Source organism: Coregonus lavaretus (assembly GCF_964263955.1).
Source record: "Coregonus lavaretus genome assembly, chromosome: 6".
In the NCBI taxonomy this organism is placed as follows: domain Eukaryota; kingdom Metazoa; phylum Chordata; class Actinopteri; order Salmoniformes; family Salmonidae; genus Coregonus; species Coregonus lavaretus.
The window spans coordinates 26,412,032-26,438,714 of NC_139993.1; the positions used below are offsets into that span (position 1 = coordinate 26,412,032).

The 26,683-nt window shown below is 41.7% G+C and overlaps 1 pseudogene across 1 annotated transcript; it reads left to right on the top strand.

Moving 5' to 3' along the window:
* Positions 1-127: 127 nt before the first annotated feature.
* LOC311130982 lies at positions 128-20,965 on the top strand (annotated as a pseudogene). Its single transcript has 12 exons — positions 128-154; positions 619-789; positions 901-1,126; positions 1,266-1,516; positions 1,788-2,023; positions 6,450-6,551; positions 6,859-6,922; positions 7,653-7,723; positions 9,441-9,512; positions 9,962-10,030; positions 11,606-11,937; positions 20,883-20,965. The product of its transcript is annotated as an uncharacterized misc_RNA (transcript).
* The last annotated feature ends 5,718 nt before the right edge of the window (positions 20,966-26,683 follow it).

Sequence of the window (26,683 nt, forward strand, 5' to 3'; positions counted from 1 at the left end):
ATTTGTGAGAAGGAGGCAGTGAAATAAAGTTGGTTCAACACAGTGGCGGGTCATTTTGACCCTAGGACAACGGGAGGGTTAAAGCAACGTATACGGGAGTTATACTCCATTCTAGTAGGTGGCGGTAATGCCAAATTTATTGGATGCCAACGCCGTAAAACATCATCGAAGAAGGAGCCTCATTTGGCCCAGCCAGCGATGCACCGTAACCATAGAAACAGATCACACTGTTTAGGGTAGCTGGTTAGCTAGCAGATTTTTCGCGTAGGAATTTGTAGTTTATGACAAATTATGTGTGTACGAGTTGAAAAAGTTGCTGCATCGCTTGTGCCGGAATTTCTCAGTCGGAAGGTAGGTGGAGATCTGTGCACATATGAAATTGGAATAAAATGCAAACGCTAGTTAGCTCTCAAGTTGGCTAACGCGTTACATAGCCTGTCTAAAGTAACGTTCAAAACACCACCATTCAATCTGGAGTTGTAGGTAGTGTACAAACAGAGAATATTAGAGAACGTAGCTAGCATTATTAGCAATAACTTGAAGTCAGTTCAGTGATGAAGTCATCTCAGATGTTTTGAGAATGTTTAAGCTTTACAGGTAACGTTACAGTTAAACTAGCTAACAGCAGGCTCAGTCCATGTTTGTTTACTTTACTTGTACACACTACGGGGACTCAAGAAAACGATTGCTTGCATGGATAAAGAGCATCCCCGTATAGATGCCAACATCAACAATAGATCCGACCTGCGACAAATTCTTCACCTGGACGGTCTATCTAAGAAAAACAAGGTAATCCAGCTAGCTAGCTAATAAAACAAAGATGAGTTTTAATTTAATGAGAGTGTAAAGGGGACAGAACTATGTATTAACTAATATGCTGCTTGTAATGTTTTATTCAATAATAAAGACTGTCCCATAAAATCAATGTTGGAGGTCGTTGTAAGACATCATATTGGACATAAAGATGACAGGACATGCTTCAACAGCGATGCCATCCAGACCAAATCAACTAACATTACACAGAAGTTGTTGACAAAATCTCAACAGTGACACAAACAGTGTATGACAACCCCAGGACAGAAGAGAACACTACTGAGTTTATTTTCAACAAAACTGACATGTCGAGGTATTCATCATAAACTAAAGGCATGTTATTAGATAATGTTGGCACCCAGAACTAAATCTCAGCTGTCATGAGAGACTAGGCTACATGTTAGTTAGATTATTTGCAAGGGTTCTGTATTTGTGATTTGTTTCTGTCACAGGTCAGTTACAGAGGTTGTCTGTCCATCACATGGTACATTATCATCATTTGAAGCATCAGATACTCACCCCACAACTACCCAGAGAAGTATCTGGAGCCATAAACGTAGCCACAGCCAGCAGGACCAACAGCCTTTACATTCCTTTCTAGATAATGACAGGTCAGCTAAGAGGGAATCCTTTTCACAAAAAAATACTGTTGTCACCACAGAGAATACTCACAAGAGCAGGTCCAATAGCTAGATCTCCCCAGGTACAGTGTTTGACTAAATTAAACCTGGGTCGTATTCATTAGTGCACACTGTAGTAAAACCAAAAATGAAAAGGAGTGTTCAGATAGTCCCTACCTGTTTCAGTCAGTTTTCTTCAGTTAGGTGCCTAGTGAATACGACCCTGTATTGGTATGAGGGATTTGTATATTCATAATCATGGATACTTCACTTAGCTGACACTTGTGATACATACAACTGATGAAAGCTCACTTTATTCCCTTATTTGGTGATTTGAATTGTGTTTTCTCGAAGGAATCAAATAGAAAACGCCAGACTCGACGATTAGGAGGCCCAAATCCTCTTCTGGCAAATGATGAAGACAACAAAACAGCAAGAGATGGGCCTCCATTGATTGTCCAGTCACAGAGAATGGTTACGGGGCTGACCGAGCTCTCCCCTGCTGACCCTATGAGAGAAAGCCAACAGCCATGTAGCACACTGGGGAAAGGAAGTGATGAAGATGGTTTTGAGAGAGTAGGAAAAAACAAGTAATTAGATTTGAGTTTCCTTCAACTGTTTTCATGATCAGGGAATTTCGGATTTCTAACTGTAGCCTATTTAATATAAACTCAGCAAAAAAAGAAACGTCCTCTCACTGTCAACTGCGTTTATTTTCAGCAAACTTAACACATGTAAATATTTGTATGAACATAACAAGATTCAACAACTGAGACATAAACTGAACAAGTTCCACAGACATGTGACTAACAGAAATGGAATAATGTGTCCCTGAACAAAGGGGGGGTCAAAATCAAAAGTAACAGTCAGTATCTGGTGTTGCCACCAGCTGCATTAAGTACTGCAGTGCATCTCCTCATGGACTGCACCAGATTATCCAGGTCTTGCTGTGAGATGTTACCCCACTCTTCCACCAAGGCACCTGCAAGTTCCCGGACATTTCTGGGGGGAATGGCCCTAGCCCTAACCCTCCGATCCAACAGGTCCCAGACATGCTCAATGGGATTGAGATCCGGCTCTTCGCTGGCCATGGCAGAACACTGACATTCCTGTCTTGCAGGAAATCACGCACAGAACGAGCAGTATGGCTGGTGGCATTGTCATGCTGGAGGGTCATGTCAGGATGAGCCTGCAGGAAGGGTACCACATGAAGGAGGAGGATGTCTTCCCTGTAACGCACAGCGTTGAGATTGCCTGCAATGACAACAAGCTCAGTCCGATGATGCTGTGACACACCGCCCCAGACCATGACGGACCCTCCAGAGTACAGGTCTCGGTGTAATGCTCATTACTTTGACGATAAACGCGAATCCGACCATCACCCCTGTTGAGACAAAACTGCGACTCGTCAGTGAAGATAACTTTTTGCCAGTCCTGTCTGGTCCAGCGACGGTGGGTTTGTGCCCATAGGCGACGTTGTTGCCGGTGATGTCTGGTGAGGACCTGCCTTACAACAGGCCTACAAGCCCTCAGTCCAGCCTCTCTCAGCCTATTGCGGACAGTCTGAGCACTGATAGAGGGATTGTGCATTCCTGGTGTAACTCGGGCAGTTGTTGTTACCTTCCTGTACCTGTCCAGCAGGTGTGATGTTCGGATGTACCGATCCTGTGCAGGTGTTGTTACACGTGGTCTGCCACTGCGAGGACGGTCAGCTGTCCGTCCTGTCTCCCTGTAGCGCTGTCTTAGGCGTCTCACAGTACGGACATTGCAATTTATTGCCCTGGCCACATCTGCAGTCCTCATGCCTCCTTGCAGCATGCCTAAGGCACATTCACACAGATGAGCAGGGACCCTGGGCATCTTTCTTTTGGTGTTTTTCAGAGTCAGTAGAAGGCCCTTTTAGTGTCCTAAGTTTTCATAACTGTGACCTTAATTGCCTACCGTCTGTAAGCTGTTAGTGTCTTAACGACCGTTCCACAGGTGCATGCTCATTAATTGTTTATGGTTCATTGAACAAGCATGGGAAACAGTGTTTAAAGCCTTTACAATGAAGATCTGTGAAGTTATTTGGATTTTTACGAATTATCCATTGAAAGACAGGATCCTGAAAAAGGGAAGTTTCTTTTTTTGCTGAGTTTATTTTTAATTATTTATTTTCAGAATAAAATCAATGTCCAATCAAAATGTTGATCTGCATGTCGGAGATGATTTTCAGTAATTATACCATTTTATCAAGCTGAATGCAACATTCATTCAACGTCCATTGTTATCATGATGACACTACAGTTGCAGTATTACATTTTACATTTTAGTCATTTAGCAGACGCTCTTATCCAGAGCGACTTACAGTTAGTGAGTGCATACATTATTTTTTTACTTTTCATACTGCCCCCCCGTGGGAATCGAACCCACAACCCTGGCGTTGCAAACACCATGCTCTACATCCCTGCCGGCCATTCCCTCCCCTACCCTTGACGACGCTGGGCCAATTGTGCGCCGCCCCATGGGTCTCCCGGTCGCGGCCGGCTACGACAGAGCCTGGATTCGAACCAGGATCTCTAGTGGCACAGCTAGCACTGCGATGCAGTGCCTTAGACCACTGCGCCACTCGGGAGTCATTGGATGACATGGACCATATATTTTATTGCAGATGACATTGATGATGACGAGGAGTTGAGTGAGTTCCCCAGAGTGTCCTTCCACTCCTCCAGTTTGCCTCAGCCCAGTTCTGATAGTCAACCCATGGATCAGCACACTGCCATTTTAGATTGAATGCATCCCAAATGGCACCCTATTCCTTACATAGTGCACTACTTTTGACCAGAACCCTATGGGCTCTGATCAAAGGCAGTGCACTATATAGGGAATAGGGTTCCATTTGAGACTCGTATATGATTACTGGACTGGTTTGAGTTAAAATGCTGTGATGTGCAGTGATAATGTCATGGCTTTCTGTGTTTTCTACCAGGCCCTGAAAGAGTGGAGGAGTCAAGAGTTTCACATTCTCAGATACACCGGATCTGAGATATGGGATTGTACAGAAGGTAGGATTGGATCACCTTTGTAATGCTATAGTTGTACCACCCTGCATAGAGATAACAAATCCATCACACAGGATCTACGTCCCAAATGTCACCATATTGCCTATATAGTGCACTACTTTTGACCAGGGCCTACAGTGCATTCTAAATGTATTCAGACCCCTTGACTTTTTCCACATTTTGTTTTGTTACAGCCTTATTCAAAAATGTATTAAATTGTTGTTTTTCCTCATCAATCTACACACAATACCAAATAATGAGAGAGCAAAAACAGTTTTTTAGATTTTTGCAACTTTATTAAAAATAGAAAATGGAAATATCACATTTAGATAAGTATTCAGACCCTTTACTTTGTTGAAGCACCTTAGGCAGCGATTACAGCCTCAAGTCTTCTTGGGTATGACGCCACAAGCTTGGCACACCTGTATTTGGGCAGTTTCTCCCATTCTTCTCTGCAGATTCTCTCAAGCTCTGTCAGGTTGGATGGGGAGCATCGCTGCACAGCTATTTTCAGGTCTCTCCAGAGAAGTTAGATCGGGTTCAAGTCTGGGCTCTGGCTGGGCCACCACTCAAGGACATTCAGAGACTTGTCCCGAAGCCACTCCTGTGTTGTTTTGGCTGTGTGCTTAGGGTCATTGTCCTGTTGGAAGTTGAACCTTCGCCCCAGTCTGAGGTCCTGAGCGCTCTGGAGCAGGTTTCCATCAAGGATCTCTCTGTACTTTGCTCCGTTCATCTTTCCCTCAAGCCTGACTATTCTCCCAGTCCCTGCCGCTGAAAAACATCCCCACAGCATGATGCTGCCACCACCATGCTTCACCGTAGGGATGGTGCCAGGTTTCCTCCAGACGTGACGCTTGGCATTCAGGCCAAAGAGTTCAGTCTTGGTTTCATCAGACCAGAGAATCTTGTTTCTCATGCTCTGAGTCCTTTAGGTGCCTTTTGGCAAACTCCAAGCGGCCTGTCATGCCTTTTACTGAGGAGTGGCTTCCGTCTGGCCACTCTACCATAAAGGCCTAATTGGTGGAGTGCTGCAGATATGGTTGTCCTTCTGGAAGGTTCTCCCATCTCCACAGAGGAACTCTGGAGCTCTTGGTTTTCTTTGAGACTGTGGTCCCAGCTCTCTTCAGGTCATTGACCAGGTCCTGCCGTGTAGTTCTGGACTGATCCCTCATCGGAGTGGGCCGATTGCTCAGTTTGGCCGGGCGGCCAGCTCTAGGAAGAGTCTTGGTGGTTCCAAACTTCTTCCATTTAAGAATGATGGAGGCCACTGTGTTCTTGGGGACCTTCAATGCTGCAGAAATGTTTTGGTACCCTTCCCCAGATCTGTGCCTCGACACAATCCTGTCTCGGAGCTCTACGGACAATTCCGTCGACCTCATGGCTTGGTTTTTGCTCTGACATGCACTGTCAACTGTGGGACCTTATGTAGACAGGTGTGTGTGCCTTTCCAAATCATGTCCAATCAATTGAATTTACCACAGGTGGACTCCAATCAAGTTGTAGAAATCTCAAGGATGATCAATGGAAACAGGATGTACCTGAGCTCAATATCGAGTCTCATAACAAAGTGTCTGAATACTTATGTAAATAAGTTTTATATTTTTGCAAACATTTCTAAAAACCTGTTTTCGCTTTGTCATTATGGGGTATTGTGTGTAGATTGATGAGGGAAAAACATATTTAATCAATTTTAGAATAATTCTGTAACATAACAAAATGTGGAAAAAGGGAAGGAGTCTGAATACTTTCCAAAGGCACTGTATGTGGCTCTGGTCAAAGGTAGTGCACTATATAGGGAATAGGGTGCTATTTGGGACATAGTACTTATTATGATAAATTAAATGTTCTTCACCAACCATTCATTTACATCAAGGAGTGCTTTCTTGATTTACATCAGTGAGTATTAAGTCATGGAACGTTCTGTAAATTCCAGTATTTAATTCCGTCTTGACTTCACATGGCATTTTGTCACCAGGAGATTAAGACCCTCCAGTGCTGCGAGAACAAAGTGCCTCACGTTGGCCACTGCTTAGATCCTGTGGCGGGCTGGGGAAGGGAAAAAAGCCACCATCGCTATGTAAGTTATAAACCTTTCTCTGATCCTTGTTGGAATCTAGCCAGCAAAATCAAAACTACTTTATAGGGAATGTCAACATGAAAATACAGGGTTGTATTTGTAGCCTAGTCACCAAACAGAAGGAAGAAAACAGACCAAAACAGGGAGGGATTACTTGAAGTTGTCCAATAAGAAACGCTTGTTTTCGATTTCCGTTGCAAAACATTTTGCTACGGTGTGCACTAATGAATATGACCCAGGTTGTTAGAAGGTGTAAGCCAAGGTTATTCCTTTTATAAGCCTTTCTGTTACCTATGTTATCTTACAGAACATCAGGAAGAAACCATTTCACCCATACAGGACACTGTAGATCTGAAGGAGTACTAGAAAAGGTACAGTAATGTTAGGAATACCTCAAAGTAGACCAGAGTGCATGCTTTGGCTTACTCAAACCTCATAAGACATTGAACTGTGATACATAATAATCCAATAAAAAAGGCTATTCTACTGTTGATCATATTATTCCCAGATATCTGGGAACAATAATAATGTAATTGAATTAGAGTAAATGTTTTCAAATTGTATAATTTATCCTATAAAAACATGCTGTCTACATACAGATGCAATATGAAATATTGGTGAAATATAGTACAATTGCCTCCTTGCATGATTGTATTGTATTTCTTCTAATATACGTTGATATTGAACAAACATTTGGTGTTCACACGTGTATTTGTTTGATTTACAATTGCACAGGACCAAGAAAAAAAATATATGAACTGAAATTGAGATGTTTCACTTCAAAGTCAAAAATGGTCTGGACTAAATTACTCAAAATTCAATTTAATTTGATTGGAGGCAATGATTCTCATTTACTGTGTAATTTATCTCACATGTGGTACAGTATTTTGCATGTGCCTACAGGATACAAATAGCCATTCAACCAGTTTTGAAAAGAAAAAACAGAACATTCTGCTCCATTGCACTCCATTGTAAAGCACAAGGGTGACAATATATTTGACAGCATCTGTACAGTATATGGCTAATACATGACAAGAGAGGTTCGGATATTGTTTTATCCAATTTGGGACAAATGTCGTTCCCAAAACTCTTTTGTTGTAGATTACATGTATTCATGTTGATAATCTAAAGGACCTTCAGTTGCTTGTGGAGCAGCACATACAACAATTGAGATTATCTTCTATTAATTAAATGGACAATATCCTTATGTGACCATGTGGTTTGGTTTGATTTTTCTGTTAGATTTTTTCGCAGTTGACTGACTGTTGATTTCATTCTTTGTAGTTTGAGTCAGGAGCCTTAGGATGTACAGTGGGGAGAACAAGTATTTGATACACTGCCGATTTTGCAGGTTTTCCTACTTACAAAGCATGTAGAGGTCTGTAATTTTTATCATAGGTACACTTCAACTGTGAGAGACGGAATCTAAAACAAAAATCCAGAAAATCACATTGTATGATTTTTAAGTAATGAATTTGCATTTTATTGCATGACATAAGTATTTGATCACCTACCAACCAGTAAGAATTCCGGCTCTCACAGACCTGTTAGTTTTTCTTTAAGAAGCCCTCCTGTTCTCCACTCATTACCTGTATTAACTGCACCTGTTTGAACTCGTTACCTGTATAAAAGACACCTGTCCACACACTCAATCAAACAGACTCCAACCTCTCCACAATGGCCAAGACCAGAGAGCTGTGTAAGGACATCAGGGATAAAATTGTAGACCTGCACAAAGCTGGGATGGGCTACAGGACAATAGGCAAGCAGCTTGGTGAGAAGGCAACAACTGTTGGCGCAATTATTAGAAAATGGAAGAAGTTCAAGATGACGGTCAATCACCCTCGGTCTGGGGCTCCATGCAAGATCTCACCTCATGGGGCATCAATGATCATGAGGAAGGTGAGGGATCAGTCCAGAACTACACGGCAGGACCTGGTCAATGACCTGAAGAGAGCTGGGACCACAGTCTCAAAGAAAACCATTAGTAACACACTACGCCGTCATGGATTACAATCCTGCAGCGCACGCAAGGTCCCCCTGCTCAAGCCAGCGCATGTCTAGGCCCGTCTGAAGTTTGCCAATGACCATCTGGATGATCCAGAGGAGGAATGGGAGAAGGTCATGTGGTCTGATGAGACATAAATAGAGCTTTTTGGTCTAAACTCCACTCGCCGTGTTTGGAGGAAGAAGAAGGATGAGTACAACCCCAAGAACACCATCCCAACCGTGAAGCATGGGGGTGGAAACATCATTCTTTGGGGATGCTTTTCTGCAAAGGGGACAGGACGACTGCACCGTATTGAGGGGAGGATGGATGGGGCCATGTATCGCGAGATCTTGGCCAACAACCTCCTTCCCTCAGTAAGAGCATTGAAGATGGGTCGTGGCTGGGTCTTCCAGCATGACAACGACCCGAAACACACAGCCAGGGCAACTAAGGAGTGGCTCCGTAAGAAGCATCTCAAGGTCCTGGAGTGGCCTAGCCAGTCTCCAGACCTGAACCCAATAGAACATCTTTGGAGGGAGCTGAAAGTCCGTATTGCCCAGCGACAGCCCCGAAACCTGAAGGATCTGGAGAAGGTCTGTATGGAGGAGTGGGCCAAAATCCCTGCTGCAGTGTGTGCAAACCTGGTCAAGACCTACAGGAAACGTATGATCTCTGTAATTGCAAACAAAGGTTTCTGTACCAAATATTAAGTTCTGCTTTTCTGATGTATCAAATACTTATGTCATGCAATAAAATGCTAATTAATTACTTAAAAATCATACAATGTGATTTTCTGGATTTTTGTTTTAGATTCCGTCTCTCACAGTTGAAGTGTACCTATGATAAAAATTACAGACCTCTACATGCTTTGTAAGTAGGAAAACCTGCAAAATCGGCAGTGTATCAAATACTTGTTCTCCCCACTGTATATTGCTCACCATCTCTGCTATTCTCTCCAGATCTATTGACAGGTAAGTCTGTAGTATTTTATTTATTTATCCTTTATTTAACCAGAGAAAGTAACATTGAGATTTACATATATTTTCCAAGTGAGCGCACCAAGAATGCAACATAGATAGAGTTCCACATGAGACACAACATGTAACATAACATTGAATCGAAGTAGTATACATTAAACACAGAATGGACAGAAAATGCATGCATGCCATATAAAGTACACACAATTCTTACACTCAGTCACAATTTACAACACAGCAAACCAGACAGAAGAACACTGGAAGTAGATAGTGTGTTTTTTGTGTGATCCTCTACTCCCTTTAGTTTAGTTTATTAATTTGACCATAAAAAAAAACAAGCACACATAAAACTTGAAAAGCCATACATGCACATGAGTAAAGTCATCGAGGATAACACACAATAAAGTCTGGGACTTATTTCCATTGTGGTCCTCTTGAGACAGGGGTAAGAGAGGATATGAATGTCCCCACCACCACACTCAGCGGAGCCCATGGTTACTGCACACATCTGGGTGTCCTAACACAAGAAGGGACATGTAATGTATAAGACACAAAGTGTGTTTCTCAAGGGCTCTGGTTAAAAATAGTGAACTATATACAGTGAGGGAAAAAAGTATTTGATCCCCTGCTGATTTTGTATGTTTTCCCACTGACAAAGAAATGATCAGTCTATAATTTTAATGGTAGGTTTATTTGAACAGTGAGAGACAGAATCACAACAAAAAAATCCAGAAAAACGCATGTGAAAAATATTATAAATTGATTTGCATTTTAAAGAGGGAAATAAGTATTTGACCCCCTCTCAATCAGAAAGATTTCTGGCTCCCAGGTGTCTTTTATACAGGTAACAAGCTGAGATTAGGAGCACACTCTTAAAGGGAGTGCTCCTAATCTCAGTTTGTTACCTTTATAAAAGAAACCTGTCCACAGAAGCAATCAATCAATCATATTTCAAACTCTCCACCATGGCCAAGACCAAAGAGCTCTCCAAGGATGTCAGGGACAAGATTGTAGACCTACACAAGGCTGGAATGGGCTACAAGACCATCGCCAAGCAGCTTGGTGAGAAGGTGACAACAGTTGGTGCGATTATTCGCAAATGGAAGAAACACAAAAGAACTGTCAATCTCCCTCGGCCTGGGGCTCCATGCAAGATCTCACCTCGTGGAGTTACAATGATCATGAGAACGGTGAGGAATCAGCCCAGAACTACACGGGAGGATCTTGTCAATGATCTCAAGGCAGCTGGGACCATAGTCACCAAGAATGCTGCCTATGACCCCAAGAACACCATCCCCACCGTCAAACATGGAGGTGGAAACATTATGCTTTGGGGGTGTTTTTCTGCTAAGGGGACAGGACAACTTCACCGCATCAAAGGGACGATGGACGGGGCCATGTACCGTCAAATCTTGGGTGAGAACCTCCTTCCCTCAGCCAGGGCATTGAAAATGGGTCGTGGATGGGTATTCCAGCATGACAATGACCCAAAGCACACGGCCAAGGCAACAAAGGAGTGGTTCAAGAAGAAGCACATTAAGGTCCTGGAGTGGCCTAGCCAGTCTCCAGACCTTAATCCCATAGAAAATCTGTGGAGGGAGCTGAAAGTTCGAGTTGCCAAACGTCAGCCTCAAAACCTTAATTACTTGGAGAAGATCTGCAAAGAGGAGTGGAACAAAATCCCTCCTGAGATGTGTGCAAACCTGGTGGCCAACTACAAGAAACGTCTGACCTCTGTGATTGCCAACAAGGGTTTTGCCACCAAGTACTAAGTCATGTTTTGCAGAGGGGTCAAATACTTATTTCCCTCATTAAAATACAAATCAATTTATAACATTTTTGACATGCGTTTTTCTGGATTTTGTTGTTGTTATTCTGTCTCTCACTGTTCAAATAAACCTACCATTAAAATTATATACTGATCATGTCTTTGTCAGTGGGCAAACGTACAAAATCAGCAGGGGATCAAATACTTTTTTCCCTCACTGTAGGTAACAGGTACCATTTGGGACGCAACCTAAGTAGGCTACCAGACACCTATCATTGTGCCAAGTAGAAATCCACGTTTTGTTGAAAGACACTCTTAGAATTCACCAATGGCTGTGTTGTTGCTGTTTGGACGGGCTGTATCAACCACATGGAGCTGGACTCAGGCAATGGAAACCTGACCGTTCTCAATGGAATAAGAGGTCACAATAACATTGGACTGCTGTCCTTATTTGAACGTTATAATATATGCAAGGTAAAAACCTGAAGACTCCCAAGTTCCCTATCTGGGTGGAGTGCAGCGAGAGCCATTTCAGCGTGCTCTTTAGTGTGCAGGAGGAGCTGCTGAGTGACAAGTGTGTGCTCGGGGAGTTTGATCTATACTACTACAAAGGCCTAGCCAATCAGCGGGAGGAAATCTTCCTCACTGTCTGTACGTATAGAACACTGATGATGATCTGGGTTGGTTTGATCTGCTAGAGAACTAGACACAGATGCATCCCTTTTGTATGTAGCTATTTGGTTATTGATTTGATTGATTTGGTTATTGATTTATTTGGTTATTGATGTGAAAGGATCAGCCCTATTCGTTCTTCACATATCACTTGTATGTATTTCTTCACTTGAGAAATGAATGACTTGCAGTGTTAATCATAAAGCATATCAAGTTAATGTTCCTTATGAAGAGTTTGTATTCTTGTGTTTATTTCCAGCTGTAGGTACCTCAGGGGCATTTACTATAGTCCACTCTTTGACTAAGTTTGTGTTTTGTTTTCCTATATGGAAAGATGCCATTGTCAATTGGAATGACACCAAGCCCATACTTTTATTGGCTAGTGGATAAAAGGTGATGACTGTCGATGAGATTAGGCCTACCCCATGGCTGGAGACAAAATATACTGCTTTGTTATTACAGATTAAATAGATGTACTTACAAGTATATATTTGTATTGTATAAAGTATATTATTTGTATTGTATAAATATTATAGTATTTTATCAACGACCACACGTATTGACACGACCATGGAGGCCATTTTGTCCATGTCATTGTTTTTGAATGCCTGAAGATTTTACAGTAAGTGGTGCAGGAAGTGTTGATGCATACGCCTTAAAACGAGTCATTACCTCATTGTATCTTACATGGATATGCCCAAGATAAATAGAGTGCCTTGGATTTGTCATAGCCTATGACATGCAGCTTTCATGACCATTAGTCTTAATGTATTACAATATCCATAATGTATTATTATATTTCTAACCTGATTCTAATACATAACTTAAATACATGTGGTGTGTATTTTTGACTGTAAATGTTTTATATGACTGGTCAGAGTAATCTGTTTTATTAAGATAGAAGTTGTGGATCACCTGTATCTTGCCTTTTGTCTGCTGTGAACGACTGCACATGGACACATGCAATGCTTTGATTGTCCTCATGCTGCCGCTGTTGAGTTGTAAATGGATCCTGAATGCAGTCAACTCCGCTCATTCTTGGTTCCAGTGACAGAAGAGAAGCTATATGAAATGTTGATTTATTTTTCCTGAATATTTACAACAACGGTGTTTTTTTTACTTGAAAGAAGTCAGTGGATTGTGTAACACCTATAATGTATCTATGTAGTGCAGAATTTGAGCAAATAGTGGCACCACAAAGAAACACAACAATATTTATGAACGTTGGTACTTCTTTCTCCATTTCGCAAGAACAATACACAAAGGTGGAGCCCGGTCAGTTTATTAGAGCCATCCGATTCTATGTATTTGAAGCTTGAGTGATCACAGAAACATCTCCACCCACTCATGATAACGTCATATACTATATGAGCATGGGCCTCTAGCCGGGGCCAAATCATTTATTTCATTGTTTTGGCTGTAGATGTCTCCTCAACTTAGGGTCATAGCCATATCACACACTCATAAAAGATTGACAGTAACGTCAATGTATTAAGTCATTTATCTTCAAATGTATCTATTTCTCTTCTTTAAATAACATACTTTTTTATTGCATCACATCATCCATTGCTCTTATTTTACGGTTCAAAATGGCTACACACAGTTCTGGGATGTAATGCAGGCAGGGAGGGGGTGGCAGGAAAGATCCCTATGCCAACACCTCAAGCACCAGGGATCAAAAACACTGCAACTGGCACCGAGATAGAGAGCAGTGTCGTCTTCATTTACTGTGAGACCCACTTGTATCTATCATGCTGCATCCCTGGGCTCTTGTCCATTAAGAACCCAGCAGACCATTGTATTATCAGAGTAGCCATTTTGAGTGGAAGGGTCAATACCGGGCCAAAACACTCTTGGCAATGGAAGTGGGTGGAACAGGAAGGAAGTTCTTGACTATGTCAGTCAAAGTATTAAGTATCTGATTTTAGCTTTCTAAAATCAAGTCATTTTACCTCTCTGTTCACTTACAGCTGGTATATAGAAAGACCTACTGTGTGCAGAGCCATGGTCGAGTGGTTAAAACTCCTGGCCAGCACATATACAGAGCCTTCAGAAACTATTCATACCCCTTGACTTACTCCACATTTTGTTGTGTTTCAGCCTGAATTCAAAATGGATTAAATATATGTTTTCTCTCACCCATCTACACACAATACCCCATAATGACAAAATAAAAACATGTTTTTAGAAATTGTTGCACATTTATTGAAAATAAAATACAGAAATATTTCATTTACATAAGTATTCAAACCCCTGAATCAATACATGTTAGAATCACCTTTGGCAGTGATTATAGCTATGAGTCTTTCTGGGTAAGTCTCTAAGAGCTTTGCACACCTGGATTGTACAATATTTGCACATTATTCTTTTTTAAATTCTTCAAGCTGTCAAGTTGGTTGTTGATCATTGCTAGACAGCCATTTTCAAGTCTTGCCGATTTAAGTCAAAACTGTAACTAGGCCACTCAGGAACATTCAATGTCGTCTTGGTAAGCAACTCTAGTGGTCTTGTGTTTTAGGTTATTGTCCTGCTGAAAGGTGAATTTGTCTCCCACAGACTGAATTAAGTTTTCCTCTAGGAAAACTTTTGCCTTTGCTATTACATTTAATTTTATCCTAAAAATCTCCCTAGTCCTTGCCGATGACAAGCATACCCATAACATGATGCAGCCACCTCCATGCTTGAAAATACACTATATATACCAAAGTATGTGGACACCCCTTCAAATTAGTGGATTGGCAGTAGAATGGTCTTACTGAAAAGCTCAGTGACTTTCAACATGGCACCGACATAGGATACCACCTTTCCAACAAGTCAGTTCGTCAGATTTCTGCACTGCTAGAGCTGTAAGTGCTGTTATTGTGAATTATACAACGGGTGGGTCTAATCCTGAATGCTTATTGGTTAAAACCGCATTCCAGCCGGTGTCTATTCCACAAGTTACCACCGGCTAAATCTATGACGTAAAAATGCCTATTTCCTTTGTTCCATCTGACTGCGCAATCCACTGTCTCATCAGCCCAGCCAGGCACTTTATGAACTTGATCTCCACTATAAAATGCATCTAGACATTATCTCGCATTTCTTTTAGACTAATATTTTGTTTTCAACAGTTGAGATATGTTTAAACCTTGCTGTCTGTCTCTCTGACATTTGCAACATTGTTTCAATATTCAAATTCGATCTACAGCTGTCCCATAGTAATGAACGTGTCGGGAGTCGGGATGAGACAGACAAGTAGACAGTGTTTCTCAGCCAGTCGAAATTATGAATCAGCTGGCATCATTTTTATGGATATATATAAAGAAATGTCAATTGAAAAAAGGTAAAACGAAACGAAGTGCAGCTAGTTTGCGGTCTTTCCAGCTGCAGTTTGAAGTGATTGTTTTAGCTGTGTTGTTGGCTAGCTCCTCTGAACAACAGTGTCCTGACGAGTGAGCACATTTTCTATGCCAGGCGAAATCACGCCTCATTAGCTCATTGTTATGGATGTTTCAAATAAATGTCATTAGAAAACAGCTTAAGCAAATGAAGATACTTGCTGTTACTCTGGCTGCACTTTTTGATATGACTGTAAGTTAGCCATAGTTGGCTAGCTAGCAAGCAAGGGATGAGAATGTTACCAGCCAGTATGGCAATGGAACATTTATAACGAATGACTGGGTCGTGTCCATAGATACAGAACAAAATGACTGAACGACTGGGTCGCGTCTCTGGCAACCGAACCGATAGAACGGAACGACCAGCCGGCTTGGGTAGCAACCCTAGATTTGTGTCGGGATTATATCTTGTGGAAGGATGAAATAGTATGAATAAATTCATCAAAATAACGTTTTTAATGAAAATATGTCAATCATTATTTGAATATGTTGGTAACCCGTTGTAAAAAAGTGATAATGCCCTTGAAGCCGGTGTTTGGAGGATATATTGGCACGGTTTGCAGATATACCCTCCAAACACCAGCTTCTCGGGCATTATCACTTAAGTGGAAACGTCTAGGAGCCACAACAGCTCAACCGCGAAGTGGTAGGCCACACAAGATCACAGAACGGGACCGCCGAGTGCTGAAGCGCGTAGGGCTTAAAAATGGTCTGTCCTCGGTTGCAACACTCACTACCGCGTACCAAACTGCCTTTGGAAGCAACGTCAGCACAATGACTGTTCGTCGGGAGCTTCATGAAATGGGTTTCAATGGCCGAGCAGCCGCACACAAGCCTAAGATCACCATATGCAATGCCAAGCAAAGCATCCCCAAACCATCACACTACCACCACATTTTACATTTTAAATTTTAGTCATTTAGCAGACGCTCTTATCCAGAGTGCATACATTATATATATATATATTTTTTTCATACTGGCCCCCCCCGTGGGAATCGAACCCACAACCCTGGCGTTGCAAACCATGCTTGACCGTTGGTATAAGATTCGTGCTGTGGAATGCATTGTTTGGTTTTTGCCAGGCATAATGGGACCCATGTCGTCCAAAAAGTTATACTTTTGACTCATCTGTCCATAGAACATTCTTCCAAGAGTCTTGATGGTCATCCAGGTGCTTCCAGGTGCTTTTTTGGCTAACTGTAGTCCACTTTTTGGACGAGATGGGTCCCATTATGTCTGGTGAAATCCAAACACTGCATTCCACAGTAAGAATCTCATACCAACAGTCAAGCATGGTGATGGTAGTGTGATGGTTTGGGGATGCTTTGCTGCCTCAGGACCTGGACCACTTGCCTTAATAGAAGGAACCATGAATTCTGCTCTGTATCAGAGAATTCTACAGGGCAATGTCAGGCCATCTGTCTGTAAGCTGAAGCTCAAGCGCAGCTGGGTCATGCAAGACAGTGATCAAAAACACACAATGAAGACTACATGAAAATGATTAAAAAGGAACCAATTTGAAGTTTTGCAATGGCCTAATCAAAGTCCAGACCTAATCCATATTGAGATGTTGTGGCAGGACTTGAAACGAGCAGTTCATTCTTGAAAACCCACAAATGTCGCTGAGTTAAAGCAGTTCTGCATGCAAGAGTGGGCCAAAATTCCTCCACAGCGATGTGAAAGACTGATCAACAACTACAGGAAGCATTTGTTTGCAGTCATTTCAGCTAAAGGTGGCACAACCAGTTATAGAGTGTAAGGGGGCAATTACTTTTTCACACAGGGGAATTGAGTGTTGCATAACTTTGTTAAATAAATAAAATAAGTATATACACTACCAGTCAAAAGTTTGGACACACCTACTCATTCAAGGGTTTTTCTTTATTTTTACTATTTTTTACATTGTAGAATAATAGTGAAGACATCAAAACTATGAAATAACACATATGGAATCATGTTGTAACCAACAAAATGTTAAACAAATCAAAATATATTTTATATTGGAGATTCTTCAAATAGCCACCCTTTACCTTGATGACAGCTTTGCACACTCTTGGCATTCTCTCAACCAACTTCATGAGCTAGTCACCTGGAATGCATTTCAATTAACAGGTGTGCCTTGTTAAAAGTTAATTAGTGGAATTTATTTCCTTCTTAATGCGTTTGAGCCAATCAGTTGTGTTGTGACAAGGTAGGGGGGTATAAAGAAGACAGCCCTATTTGGTAAAAGACCAAGTCCATATTATGGCAAGTACAGCTCAAATAAGCAAAGAGAAACAACAGTCCATCATTACTTTAAGACATGAAAGTCAGTCAATACGGAACATTTCAAGAACCTTGAAAGTTTCTTCAAGTGCAGTCGCAAAAACCATCAAGCGCTATGATGAAACTGGCTCTCATTAGGACCACCACAGGAATGGAAGACCCAGAGTTACCTCTGCTGCAGAGAATAAGTTCATTAGAGTTACCAGCCTCAGAAATTGCAGCCCAAATAAATGCTTCACAGAGTTCAAGTAACAGACACATCTCAACATGAACTGTTCAGAGGAGACTGTGTGAATCAGGCCTCCGTTGTCGAATTTCTGCAAAGAAACCACTACTAAAAGACACCAATAAGAAGAAGAGACTTTCTTGGGCCAAGAAACACGAGCAATGGACATTAGACCGGTGTAAATTTGTCCTTTGGTCTGGAATACAAATTGGAGATTTTTGGTTCAAACCGCCGTGGCTTTGTGAAACACGGTGTGGGTGAACGGATGATCTCTGCATGTGTATTTCCCACCATAAAGCATGGAGGAGGAGGTGTGATGGTGTGGGGGTGCTTTGCTGGTGACACTGTCTGTGATTTATTTAGAATTCAAGGCACACTTAACCAGCATGGCTACCACAGCATTCTGCAGTGATACGCCATCCTATTTGGTTTGGGCTTAGTGGGACTATCATTTGTTTTTCAACAGGACAATGACCCAACACAACTCCAGGCTGTGTAAGGGCTATTTTACCAAGAAGGAGAGTGATGGAGTGCTGCATCAGATGACCTGGCCTCCACAATCCCCCGACCTCAACCCAATTGAGATGGTTTGGGATGAGTCAGACGGCAGAGTGAAGGAAAAGCAGCCAACAAGTGCTCAGCATATGTGGGAACTCCTTCAAGACAGTTGGAAAAGCATTCCAGGTGTAGCTGGTTGAGAGAATGCCAAGAGTGTGCAAAGCTGTCATAAAGGCAAAGGGTGGCTATTTGAAGAATCTCAAATATAACATATATTTGGATTTGTTTAACACTTTTTGGGTTACTACATGATTCCATATGTGTTATTTCATAGTTTTGATGTCTTCGCTATTATTCTACAATGTAGAAAATAGTAAAAATATAGAAAAACCCTTGAATGAGTAGGTGTGTCCAAACTTTTGACTGGTACTGTATATTTTTTTGTTATTTGTAAACTCAGGTTCCCTTTATCTAATATTAGGTTTTTGTTGAAAATCGGATAACATTCAGTATAAAAAATATGCACAAATAGAGAAAATCAGAAAGGGGGCAAGTCGGTATGTGTGGGGTACAGCGATGAGGTCGTCATAAAAACACATGTTAAACACTGTTATTGCACACAGAGTGAGTCCACGCAACTTATTATGTGACTTGTTAAGCACATGTTTTACTCCTGAACTTATTCAGGCTTGCCATAACAAAGGGGTTGAATACTTATTGACTCGAGACATTTCAGCTGTTCATTTTTATTAATTTTTAAAAATCTCTAAAAACATAATTCCGCTATGATATAATGGGGTATTGTGTGTAGGCCAGTGACACAAAATCTCAATTTAATCCATTTTAAATTCAGGCTGTAACACAACAAAATGTGGAAAAGGTCAAGGGGTGTGAATACTTTCTGAAGGCACTGGACATGCACCAGGGTTCAATCCCTAAAAAGCATAACAATACTAAAGGTAGAGTGGTATTCCACTCTCCTTTAGAAAAAAAGAAAGACATACTGTGAGGAACCAAGGTTTACATCTCTTTCTCAAGGAATTTGATGTAGGTTCTACTGATAATGCTTGATGTATTAGTCATCATCATGTAGGGATGTGCGCATTCACAAAACAAGATACGAGAGCCATGAATTAAACATAAGACCACACAAAATGAATCGAGGGCCCTCTATTACAGAAACTTGTGTGGGCACCTCAGTAAAAGAATGTCATGCAGCCATCTACATAAATATAGCATTAGCTATAAATAAAGGTAGTTTGCTTACACAAGGATTATTTAATTGGATTAAAGTGTTTACTTTTGATGCAAAAAAATATTTTTGGCTGATTTCTAACGCACGTCACAGGGAGCCATGTTTTGGGTTATTCAAAGTCTCTTACAGAAAATATGGTGTGTCAGTTTGTACTCTCTGTATCACCATTGCCATAGGGTTGATACAGAAAATGCAACCTGGACTCAGGGGTAGACGTAATATAGTAAAAACGTAAATCCGTGACACTCCAATTAGTATGATATCTTACATTTTGTTTGGTATGTATTCATTTCTGGATGTCTATCATCAATTGTTACGAATTTGTAATTTGTTGTGGCTAACATTAGCTAGGTGGCTAATGCTAACATTAGCTAGGTTGCTGATGTTAGCTAAGCTAAGGGTTAGGGGTTAAGGTTAGGGTTAAGTTTAGGGTTGGGATATAGGTTAAAGGGTTAGGCGAAGGGTTAGCTAACATGCTAAGTAGATATAAAGTAGCTCAAATGTAAATGCAAAGTTGCTAATTAGCTAAAATGCTAATGTTGTCCGTGATGAGATTCGAACACACAACCTTTGGGTTGCTAGACGTTTGTGTTATACGACGACCCATCCACCCCAACCAATCACCCTACTTTAATTTTTGCCGTAAGTAACTTTCTGTCTTATGTAACCGTACCAAACATAACATATCATACTAATTTCATTGTGTCATATTTACATTTACTATGTTATGTCTATTCTATGAGACCAGACTTGAAAATGGCAACCCATAGGAAGAGGACTTTATCAGTCCCTGCCGAAAAGAAAAGAAGAATCTCTGTTTTCGCAGGGACTAATAAAGTGCTATTTTACTATTCTATATCATTACTGACCATACCATTACTGAGGGCACAATACAGACCAATTGAATGGAAAGCCATCACAAATAGAATCAGAAAGACTTTGAGGCAGCATCATAAACCTATTGAGCCTTGTTGCTCCCCTCTGTGCTGTGTCCCAAATGGCACCCTATTCCTTATATAGTGCACTACTTTTGACCACGGCCCATAAGGGCTCTGGTCAAAAGTAGTGCTCTATGTAGGGAATAGAGCGCCATTTGGGACGCCACCATTGTCTCTCAGCTGACTGCGGCTCTTCAGATGGATGGGAAATGACCTGGCTTTGGCTCTATTTATCTCAGTGCCTCTCAGAGGAGGCGCTGGGGCATTCAGTAGGGTTGTGTGTAATTGTGTTAGGGCCCTCCCACACTCCGTCCCCAGTGCATCTTCTGTCTCTTCCCTTAATCTGCACGGTTTGTCTTCAGATGTGATATCCTCCTCATATAAGGATCCAGTGTCCCTGCCCACCCACCCGCTGAGAAAGGGATCCCCCTCCGTACCCCCGTGAGTACGGACTCCTTATTTATAGCACCCTAATCATTTTATAGTGTTGGCACAAACACCGACCACTCCTTTGTTAATTGTCCCGGGTAATCATGATACAGTGATGATCAGCCATATAAAGATTATTATGATCGATAGTGCCATTTATGATTTTAAAAATATATAAAGAGCAATGATGATAAATTGTGTGGAAGCATAATTTCCGTAGTTTGGTTTTTGTCTCCTTCTTTCCAAAGAGTGTGTATTGATGGTGTGTTTCGTGATGGGGGTGTGATTTGTGAAAAGGCAGTGGTATGACGGAGGTTTAGGGGCCCTCAGGACCAATGAAAATTACATCCATTTTATATGGACTTGTAAATATTGTATGAACCATGCCTCTGGAGAACAATAGGAAATGTGGCTGTATGAAATGTAGTCCTAAAAGTATCACATTCATAAAAGTGAACGCCTTAAAGATCTAAGTTGTTGCATTGTTCTCCACTTTCAAAGCTGTAGAAGTGGAGGCCAATTTTCAGAGTGGGGTATAACGCAGTCATGAAACATGAGCTATATCGCACGATGATGTATAACACATTCTTTGTTGTGGAACTACGATGAAGTGGTAGAACAGCTTCTTTTCACGTCTGTCATTGATGGAGAGGTTTGATATCTCTTTATCTAATAGTGAAAAAGGGGAGATTGCTCATAAGAGAGCCTAGTGATTAGTCTTGGTTAAGATGGGATTTCTCCAGTTGATGTTACAAATCATTATAAACAGTCTATAGAGACATGCTGGCGTGAGAACTGTAGTGGTGTAATCTTTGGCCAAGTAAGTGTTTGTTTAACCCTGACAGTCCCGAGATTCCAGCAAAAATTGGCTTTTCATTTATCTGACTTTCATTTATCTGCATCTTATATTTAGCCTCACAATGAAGTGTTTTACCATTTTATTTTCAGGACAACCAACGCTACAAGTAGAACACAAAACAATTTGACATAAATGGTTGCATTCATGAGTTTTATTGACAAATGTCAATAACAAAATAAGGTCGGCCAGAGCAAAAACCTGATAAAAATTAAGTTATATGAACGCTGTAAGTAGAGAAATTATTTGCTCACTGGGAAATGAATATCGAACTAGTCAGTGACAACTGTGTGGAGTTTGGAGTTTGTGACAGCAACTATGTGAGCTTATTACAGTACAATAGACACTATGTCCTGGGATTTCCTATGATCTTTTCTGTAGAAGAACCTCTTAGCTTTTAACGACTCTTGTGTAGCTTGTGAGCGTCATAGAGCCGAACATGTTACATGTGCTTGTTCGTTCTCAGCTTTTCATAGATACACTACATGACCAAAAGTATGTGAACACCTGCTCGTAGAACATCTCATTCCAAAATCATGGGCATTAATATGGAGTTGGTCCCCCCTTTTATGCTATAACAGCCTCCACTCTTCTGGGAAGGCTTTCCACTAGATGTTGGAACATTGCTGCGGGGACTTGCTTCCATTCAGCCACAAGAGCATTAGTGAGGTCGGGCACTGATGTTGGGCGATTAGGCCTGGCTCACAGTTGGCGATCCAGTTCATCCCAAAGTTCTTCGATGGGGTTGAGGTCAGGACTCTGTGCGAGCCAGTCAAGTTCTTCCATACCGATCTCGACAAACCATTTCTGTATGGACCTCGCTTTGTACATGGGGGCATTGTCATGCTGAAACAGGAAAAGGCCTTCCTCAAACTATTGCCACAAAGTTGGAAGCACAGAATCGTCTAGAATGTAATTGCATGCTGTAGCGTTAAGATTTCCCTTCATTGGAACTAAGGGGCCTAGCCCAAACCATGAAAAACAGCCACAGACCATTATTCCTCCTCCACCAAACTTTACAGTTGGCACTATGCATTGGGGCAGGTAGCGTTCTCCTGGCATCCGCCAAACCCAGTTTAATCTGTCGGACTGCCAGATGGGGAAGAGTGATTCATCACTCCAGAGAATGCGATTCCACTGCTCCAGAGTCCAATGGCGCCGAGCTTTACACCACTCCAGCCGACGCTTGGCATTGCCCATGGTGATCTTAGGCTTGTATGCAGCTGCTCGGCCATGGAAACCCATTTCATGAAGCTCCCGACGAACAGTTATTGTGCTGACGTTGCTTCCAGAGGCAGTTTGGAACTCGGTAGTGGGTGTTGCAAACGAGGACAGACCATTTTTACACGCTACGCACTTCAGCTCTTGGCGGTCCCGTTCTGTGAGCTTGTGTGGCCTACCACTTTGCGGCTGAGCCGTTGTTTCTCCTAGACGTTTCCACTTCACAATAACAGCACCTACAGTTGACTGGGCAGCTCTAGCAGGGCAAAAATTTGACGAACTGAACTGACTTGTTGGAAAGGTGGCATCCTATGACGGTGCCATGTTGAAAGTCACTGAGCTCCTCAGTAAGGCCATTCCATTGCCAATGTTTGTCTATGGAGATTGCATGGCTGTGTGCTCGATTTTATACGCCTGTCAGCTACGGGTGTGGTTGAAATAGCCAAATCCACTAATTTGAAGGGGTGTCCACATACTTTTGTATATATAGTGTACAGTGGCGGTCAGTGCCGTTTATGATGAGGGTGGATTTTTTTTTTATCCATGAACATGGCCTTATTTCTATTATGCATGGCCTTTATTGGATGACTGTCATTCATATTCCATTCACCTAGTTCAATTTAAAATCGATAGGTTTAGGCTACTAAAGTGGGGGGGAAAATTATTTAGTCAGCCACCAATTGTGCAAGTTCTCCCACTTAAAAAGATGAGAGAGGCCTGTAATTTTCATCATAGGTACACGTCAACTATGACAGACAAAATGAGAATTTTTTCCCCAGAAAATCACATTGTAGGATTTTTTATGAATTTATTTGCAAATTATGGTGGAAAATAAGTATTTGGTCAATAACAAAAGTTTCTCAATACTTTGTTATATACCCTTTTTGGCAATGACACAGGTCAAACGTTTTCTGTAAGTCTTCACAAGGTTTTCACACACTGTTGCTGGTATTTTGGCCCATTCCCCCATATAGATCTCCTCTAGAGCAGTGATGTTTTGGGGCTGTCGCTGGGCAACACGGACTTTCAACTCCCTCCAAAGATTTTCTATGGGGTTGAGATCTGGAGACTGGCTAGGCCACTCCAGGACCTTGAAATGCTTCTTACGAAGCCACTCCTTCTTTGCCCGGGCGGTGTGTTTGGGATCATTGTCATGCTGAAAGACCCAGCCACGTTTCATCTTCAATGCCCTTGCTGATGGAAAGAGGTTTTCACTCAAAATCTCACGATACATGGCCCCATTCATTCTTTCCTTTACACGGATCAGTCGTCCTGGTCCCTTTGCAGAAAAACAGCCCCAAAGCATGATGTTTCCACCCCCATGCTTCACAGTAGGTATGGTGTTCTTTGAATGCAACTCAGCATTCTTTGTCCTCCAAACACGACGAGTTGAGTTTTTACCAAAAGGTTCTATTTTGGTTTCATCTGACCATATGACATTCTCCCAATCCTCTTCTGGATCATCCAAATGCACTCTAGCAAACTTCAGACGGGCCTGGACATGTACTGGCTTAAGCAGGGGGACACGTCTGGCACTGCAGGATTTGAGTCCCTGGCGGCGTAGTGTGTTACTGATGGTAGGCTTTGTTACTTTGGTCCCAGCTCTCTGCAGGTCATTCACTAGGTCCCCCCGTGTGGTTCTGGGATTTTTGCTCACCGTTCTTGTGATCATTTTGACCCCACGGGGTGAGATCTTGCGTGGAGCCCCAGATCGAGGGAGATTATCAGTGGTCTTGTATGTCTTCCATTTCCTAATAATTGCTCCCATAGTTGATTTCTTCAAACCAAGCTGCTTACCTATTGCAGATTCAGTCTTCCCAGCCTGGTGCAGGTCTACAATTTTGTTTCTGGTGTCCTTTGACAGCTCTTTGGTCTTGGCCATAGTGGAGTTTGGAGTGTGACTGTTTGAGGTTGTGGACAGGTGTCTTTTATACTGATAACAAGTTCAAACAGGTGCCATTAACGAGTGGAGGACAGAGGAGCCTCTTAAAGAAGAAGTTACAGGTCTGTGAGAGCCAGAAATCTTGCTTGTTTGTAGGTGACCAAATACTTATTTTCCACCATAATTTGCAAATAAATTCATAAAAAATCCTACAATGTGATTTTCTGGATTTCTTTTTCTCAATTTGTCTGTCATAGTTGACGTGTACCTATGATGAAAATTACAGGCCTCTCTCATCTTTTTAAGTGGGAGAACTTGCACAATTGGTGGCTGACTAAATACTTTTTTTCCCCACTGTACATGATATTAGAATTTTCCCTATCCCCATCATGAGGTTGCTACAACCTAGCCTATGAATGAAAGTTTACAACATAGGTGCACACAGGTCGAGAGACAAATTTGAGATGATAGACAGTGACACATGGACAGACAGTGACACATTCAATACCACCTTGCACACTCTTGACTGCATCTAGCTTATCTAGGGTGTACTCATTAGTCCAACAGTTACAAACCAGAGTTTCTATTGGACAAATTCAGGTATTTTTATCCCCGTTTCGTTTGCCTCCATTTAAGAAACGTTTTTCAACAGAATCGCCGGAATGAATACAACCCTGATCACTCATAAACACAATTCACTTTCACAGTTCACCTCTATGCACTCTCCTCCTCTCACCCTTTCCCTTCATTTGTGGACTTCAATGAACAACACATCAGCTGTATGTGACCAGGCGAAAAAACCTTTCCAAGCCAAACCATGTCATAACCGCTACACACAGCCTACATCGTTGTCCCCATATTAGCTAAAGTAACGTCCTAGTCAACATAGCTAATAGAACTAATGCGTTAGTAAACCCGCTACAATCTGCAGTAACGTTACAGTGTATTGTCAGTAAGCAGTTACACCGGCGGGCCCCGGTGGCAATAAATTAATAAAACCAAAAGCTTACCTTGACTTGGAAGAGTTCCAGTGTTGTGTTGGATAGTCATAGCCAGCTAGCTAACATAGCATCCCTCTGTTTGAGCCGGGTGTTTGAGTAACTAAGCTAGCCAGCTGCATTTGCTAGCTAAGTAAGTGAAACTGAAAGTGGAAAAAATTACAATGTCTCTCTCTCTTGCTTCTCCTTCATTTTTGAATAAATTAATTTGTTGAAAACTGTTCAACTATTGTCTTTCTCTCTCTTTGAGTCAACTACTCACCACATTTTATGCACTGCAGTGCTAGCTAGCTGTACTAGATTAATTCTCTGATCCTTTGATTGGGTGGACAACATGTCAGTTCATGCTGCAAGAGCTCTGATAGGTTGGAGGACGTCCTCCGGAAGTTGTCATAATCACTGTGTAAGTCTATGGAAGGGGGTGAGAACCAAGAGCCTCCTAGGTTTTGTATTGAAGTCAATGTATGAAGAGGAGGACGGAAACTAGCTGTCCTCCGGCTACACCATGGTGCTACCCTACAGAGTGCTGTTGAGGTTACTGCAGACCTTCATTGCAAAACAGTGTGTTTTAATCAATTACTTGGTGACGTGAATATATTTAGTATAGTTTTATCTAAAAAGGAGACCTTTTTCAATGTTTTACTATTTTTATTTTTAGGAAATTCACTGAGGAGGATGGTCCTCCCCTTCCTCCTCTGAGGAGCCTCCACTGATAATGTAGTTTGTAGCTCAAACCATATAAAAGACCCGGCCCTGGCCCCTTTGGGATCATCTCAC